At 46.9% G+C, this 6,363-nt stretch overlaps 1 long non-coding RNA gene across 1 annotated transcript; it reads right to left on the bottom strand.

Moving 5' to 3' along the window:
* Nucleotides 1-451: 451 nt before the first annotated feature.
* On the bottom strand, nucleotides 452-4,452 carry LOC133061442 (uncharacterized). Its single transcript, XR_009693985.1, has 3 exons — nucleotides 4,183-4,452; nucleotides 1,518-1,599; nucleotides 452-1,187 (listed from the first exon to the last, which is right to left on the bottom strand). It is a non-coding gene; the product is annotated as an uncharacterized LOC133061442 (long non-coding RNA).
* Nucleotides 4,453-6,363: the final 1,911 nt, after the last annotated feature.

Here is a 6,363-nt window from a genome sequence, read left to right as displayed (position 1 = left end):
CAGCTCATGGGAGAGGATGGGAGAGCAGTCCAGGGCTGAGAGAAAATCTTCTGATCTGTGCATGGGGGTTCAAGTGGGAAGGCCCCTTCATACCACCTCCTACCTTATTTGGGTCTCACAAGAACCTGGTTGGGTGCTTTTCCTTGTCTTACCATGAAGAAGAACAAGGCCAGAAAGGGGAGTGCCCAGGGTCACACGGGAGCCGAAGCAGGTGTCCTTATGCCCCAGCCAAAGCTCCCTGCTCACCTGCGTCCCAGTGTCTGTGGTCCCATGGGGAAAGTCAGAGGTCAAGAGGTCATGTCTCCCAACTCCTGGCATTTCTGGTTGAATCACGTTCCCCAAAAGATATGTTGACGTCCTGACCTCAGTACCTGTGAAAGTGGCCTGGTTTGGAAATAGTCTTGCAGATGAAATCAAGCTAAAATGAGGTCACATTGGTTTGGGAGGGTAGGCTAATCCAATAGGACTGGTGTCCTCTATAAAAAAAGAAGAGACAGACACGTGGAGAACACCCTGTGAAGATACAACTCACAGAGAATGCCATGTGACATAACAGAGACAGAGATTAGTGTGATGCTCCTGCTCTCGAAGAAAGGTCAAGGTCCGATGGCCACCATCAGAAGCCAGGAAGAGGTAGGGATTCTACCCAGAGTCTCAGAAGGAGCATGGCCCTGTGGACACCTTGATTTTAAATATCTAGTCTCCAGCAGTGTGTGAGAATAAATTTCTGTTGCTTTAAGCCATCTGTTTATGGTACTTTGTTATGAGAGCCTTGGCAAACTCTTGTACTTGCTGTCCAGTCTTCCCACCTAGTATTCAAAAGAACCTTCAGGAATAAGGGGGAGGGTCCCCAGGCCCTTCATGCACAAGCCAGAAGCAAGGCCAAGGCAGGATTCCAATGAAGAGGGAACATACTGATAGCTTGATGCTTATAAATAACTTCTTATGTACCAGGCATTGTTCTTTGTGTTTTACATATATTATCATTTTGAATCCTCACAACAGTTATGCAAATAGAAGAGTTCTGTTGCCATCTCTATGTTATAGATGAGGAAACATCCCCGGGGAGGTGAAGTGATGAGTCTAGATCACACAGCTGACAATCAGCAGAGCCTGGATCCAGATACAGGCAGTCTGTCTCTTTACCATGACACTGGCTGGGGCAGAGGTGGAGGTGTGTATCATTCCTGCCGGAGACAAATAGACAAGCCAAGTCCTGGGAGGAGAAGAGTCAAGGGCACTTTGGACAAAAGTATGTTTTCACTAGTTTTCTAAAGTAGTGAACCCAGGGAGGGAGAGCTGGTAAAGGTAAGAGCCTTCCGTAAGGAAGACCAAGGCATGGGTCTGGCCAGTGTCTGTACCACATGGGAATTAAGGCTGTGGGCTCTGAAAGGAAGCCCACACTGCATCTTCAGCGTGCTTCTGGGTGACATGCTGCATTAGTCAGGATAGTTAGGCAGTGCTGTGTTAAACAAACAACCTGAAAGCCTTAATGGCTTGTTTCTTGCTTCTGTTACCTATTCACCGTGGTTCCGCCAGGTGTTCACTTTCCTTGGTTTGGTCCTCACTCAGGAACCTAGGCTGTGAGGCAACCACTTTCTGGAAAAGAGTATTGGAGATCATTTAATCAGCAATTAAATGTTCCAGCCTCAAATAATGTACAATTCAGGACCAGAACTGGTCATGTGGTCCCATCCAACCACAATGCCACCAGGAGATGTCATCCTTCCTTGAGCCTGGAAGGCAAATATCCAGAAATGTTTGGTGAACGGCACTAATGAGGAGCACATAGCCAAACTGCATTAAAGGACTAGGAAGCACATGGTGAAAAACTGGCCTCCTTTTCCCTCTCATTTTAGCTTTCAGATTCTTTCAAGGTGAAAGCCTCCATTCAGTGCTAGTGCTTCACAGACACCTACCTGACATGTGTTAATCTCTCCTTTTCATCATCTGAGAGCAACTCTCAGGTTCAGATCTTTGGACTGCAACAGTATTTAGTTAGACTTTACTTTCTTAGTATTTAATTAGTTAATTAATTAATTTAAGCTGTGTCGAGTGCAGCACATGGGATCTTTAGTTGTAGCATGCTGACTCTTAGTTGCGGTATGTGGGATCTAGTTACCTGACCAGGGATCTAACCCAGGCCCCCTGCATTGAGTGTGCAGAGTCTTAGCCAGTGGACCACCAGGGAAGTCCCTGCATGTTATTCGATTTTTATTGCATTCATTTTTCTTTCTTTATTTATTTTAATTTCTGGCCATGTCACAGAGCATGCAGAATCCTAGTTCCCTGACCAGGGATCGAACCCATGTCCCCTGCAATGGAAGCATGGAGTTTTAGCCACTGGGGCCAGGGAAGGCCCTCATTGCATTTTTTACCTTTGCCTGAGATGAGTGTTTCATTAATAGTAGTATTAAGAAGTTTCCTTGGAGAAAAAAGATTAAGTAAATAAAACAAGACCAGGAAAAAAAGAAAAAAAAAAAATCCCAGAGGGAGCTTTAGAGTCAGAAAGCCTAGATTCAGATCCAGATATCTCCACTTAACAGTTCCTTGACATCAGGCATGTAATGGGATCCCTCTAAGGCTTGGTTTCCCCATCTATAAAATGTCAGCAATAGGAGACACCACGTCACAGGGCTGTTGGGAAATGTTGGTCAAGCTCTTATCACAATGCAGGCCCATAAGAAGTTCTCGACATGAGCAATTATGATCCAGTGGAGTGGCCTCAGCTTCACTGTCTCTAAAGTGGGTTCAGGGGAGTATCTAGGGCAGGCTGTCATCCCTGCTGAGGACAGTCACATAGGTGCCAGTGGGACTCAACTTGGTAGGCGAGTCTGGCAGCCCCCTCCCTGCAGGTGTTGTGCTGGGCCTCTAGCTGACAGCTGTGTTTTCTCTGCTCGGCAAAGGTCTTAACCATAAACAGCAGAAATCCAGTGACCTCCAGCCCCCAGAAAGCCTCATTCCAGGGGCCTGTGCGAGAAAAGGCTCCTTGTGTCTGGGGTAGGGGTGGTTCTGCATTCCTCAGGCCCAACCATTCGGGCAGATCTGCTCCAGGAATGCAGCTGCAGGGCCCAGGCGCCCCCTCCCCCACCAGAAATAGCCGGCCCTGGGCAGCTTTGCTGTGGTCTCCCTGCTCCTGGGAGGCCCCAGCCGGTGCTGGGAGGGCTGAGGGTCACAGCATCCTGGACAAGACACAGGCTGTCCCCTGGGGAAAATGGTCAAGCCCTCCCAGCTGAGTTCTGATTCAGGCATTTGGGAGTCTTGCCCTGGAACCCTAGCCCACAGAGTCATCGAATTGCGTTTAGAAAGAAAAGAACATGTTTTAACACGGCGTGAAAGGTCCTGCCACGCTGGCAGCCTCATCCGCCTCTTTGCCCTTCCTGCCCCAGCAGGCCTTCACCGGGTGCTGGGGCTCACCCTTGCCTTCACCCTAGCGGAAGCGCTCCCCCTCCTGCCTCTTGAGAGAGCCAGCCCCTCACAGTTCAACCCTCTCATCTCAGTAAACATCACCCCCTTAGAGAAGCCACCCCTGCTCACTCCATCTAAGTGGCCTCCCTAAATCACCTCAACCATGTCTGTCACTTTCTTGTTTATTATCTGTTTGCCTACTTATGATGTCACTTTTTCCCACTAGAATGTAAGTTCCATGATGATGGAGACCACGCCTGCTGTCAACATCTGCGTTTTCTCTGTTCAGCCAAGTTCTCAACCATGAACATCAGCAACAAGATGACTTCTAGTCTCTGGAAAGCCCTGTTCTCAGCTCTGTAAATATTCAATAAATATTGGCTAAGTGAATGGGTGAATGAATAAAAGAAGAATGCCAGAAAACAGCCTGGATAATATTTACTATTCAGTTCTTAGGCATTCAGTTCTTAAGTGCTTTCTCTCTGCCCTGCACTGCATTGAGTGCATTATATACAGTATTTCATTTAGTCCTGTTGCAGCTCTATGAGGTGGGTACTGGTCTTCCCATTTTCAGAGGCCCAGAGAGGTTAAGGAACTAGCCTGGGTCACGTGTGCATAAGAGGCAGAATTGCAGCTCCACCTGCAAACTGGGTTTGTCTAATGGCAAATTCTGTGCTCTTAACATCCCCCACTCCCTCTGCACCCAGAGGTGGGGAGTGACCTGACCAAAGAGGAGTGGAGGGGGTGTCAGAGAATCTTCTCACTGCCTCCTACCTTGTCTCCCAGCCTAGACCGTTGCCAGGATCTTCCAGCCAGGGCCCTTCACTGAGAGCACACAGGGTCAGTGTCTAGCTTCCGCGCAGCCCCGAGGCAGCTGAGGTTCCTCTGAGTCATCTGAATCCCTGAGGCCCCCCCAACAGGTCAGCTCCCAGGCCGTCAGGCCGTGACCCAGGGCCACTCACCCGGCTGGCTCTCACACCCGGGCTAGCCAGAGGACGAGCGAGGCTCGCCCCAGGTTACAGGGGAGGGCCTGTGGCTGTGCTGCCGTGCGCTCAGCCCTGAAGAATGCTGCTGACTCATGGCAGGCGGGCTGGCCGCTGTGACTCAGGGGCGGTACAGGCCTGGCTCCAAGAGGAGGAGGCAGGGGGCTCTGGGTGGAGTGCAGGCCAAGTCCCAGCCCCGGGACTGACATGCTGCGAGGGCTATCACCCTGATACCCTCCAGTTCTGTGACCTCAGATAGCTCTACCCTCAGTGGGCCTTGAACTTCCCTGTCTGCACAAAAAAGCAAAGCATGATCCATGACCCGTGGTCATTTGCCGTGAAGAAAATGAAAGTGCATGAGAGCCAGGTGATGTGAGGCCTTGAGTGTCGGTGTGAGGAGGCTGGAAAGGACTTGGCAGAGGCCAGAGCCCTGAGCTGGGAGCTGGGAGTCCTGGGTTCGTTGACCCCTTCACACCAACTCATTGCATGACCTTGGTAAAATTACCTCCCCTCTCTGTCTCCCTCATCAAAGGCCCGCTTCTAGATGGTCAGTGACATGAATTTGTCCATACGGTTCCCTCTGCTGAGAAAGCTCTGGCTGCTGTGTCTACCTCCTGATCATTCAATGGCTTGTTCAAATGCCACTTCATCAAAGGAGCCTTTCAGAAACTTCCACTCAAAAGTCATGGCTCACAGATATTAAAATGATGGGAAATGATGGCATGAATCTACATTTGATGACATTTAAAAAAGTCCAAAACAGATTAAGTGAAAAAAAAAAAAAACAGGAGACAGAATAAAAAGCATTAAAGGCATTTTTATCTATATATGTGTGTTTATAGCTAGAAATGCATTAAAAAAAGGTCTGGAGGATATCTATATCTATATCTATTTATCTATATGTATATATATATAAAATGTTAACCAAGATAATCTCTGAGTCATGACAATTATGGTGATATTTATTTTTTCTTAATATTTTTCAAGGTTTTCTAAAGTATATGCGACAAGCATGTTACTTTTATAAACAGACTTTAAGCTTCTTTCCAATTCTCTTTTAGCTCTGATCTTTAAAGGTTCCTTTATTTATTAAACTAAAGTATCATATTCTCAGAAGAGCACCCTGCCTCCCACCTCTTCAGGAAGTGTAACTTCTCCAGACTGCAACCATGTGACAAGCAATGGGAGCTACCCTCTTTCTGCAGATCTACCCCTAGTCCCTGTTGATTGGCCAGGGTGGGCACCTGATTCCAAGCTAAGCCAATCAGAGCTCTTCTCTGGGACTTTTAAATTTCACTGTGGTAAAAGTCATATAATTTACAATTATAAGAGTTAACAATTCAATTCAATGTTGTACAACCACCACCTCTATCTAGTCCCCAAACCCTTTTATCACCTCCAAAGGAAACCCTATACCAATTAAGCAATTACTTCTGATTTCCCCTTTCCAATTCCCCTAACAACCACTAATCTACATTCTGTCTACGGATTTTCCTCTTCCATCACACAGATGGAGTCATATAATATGTGAAATTTTGTGTCTGGATTCTTTCACTTGGCATATTAGTTTTGAGGTTCATCCACATTGTACCATGTATCAGAACTCCCTTCCTTTTAATGGCTGAGTACTATTCCATTGTACGTATTTACTACAATTTGTTTATCCATTCATCCCTTGAAGGCTATTTGGGCTGTTTCCACCTTTTGGCTACTGTAAATAGTGCTGCTACGAACATTCGTGTACAAATATATGTTTGAGTTCGTTTTTAGTTTTTTTGAGTATATAACTAGGGATGAAATTGCTAGGTCATATGGTAATTCTGTTTAACTTTTTGATTTCCACAGTGGCTGAACCATTTTACACTCCCATCCATGATATAGCCACAAAGTCTTCAGGATTTTTTAACTTGAACTGAGAAAGAGCAGCTCTGAGTCTCTTCCTGGTGAGTCTGGGGATGTGAAAATAACACCC

Source organism: Dama dama, chromosome 9 (assembly GCF_033118175.1).
Source record: "Dama dama isolate Ldn47 chromosome 9, ASM3311817v1, whole genome shotgun sequence".
NCBI classification, from domain to species: Eukaryota; Metazoa; Chordata; class Mammalia; order Artiodactyla; family Cervidae; genus Dama; species Dama dama.
Note: the sequence above shows the minus strand (reverse complement) of the source record. Positions and strands in the feature narration are given on the sequence as shown.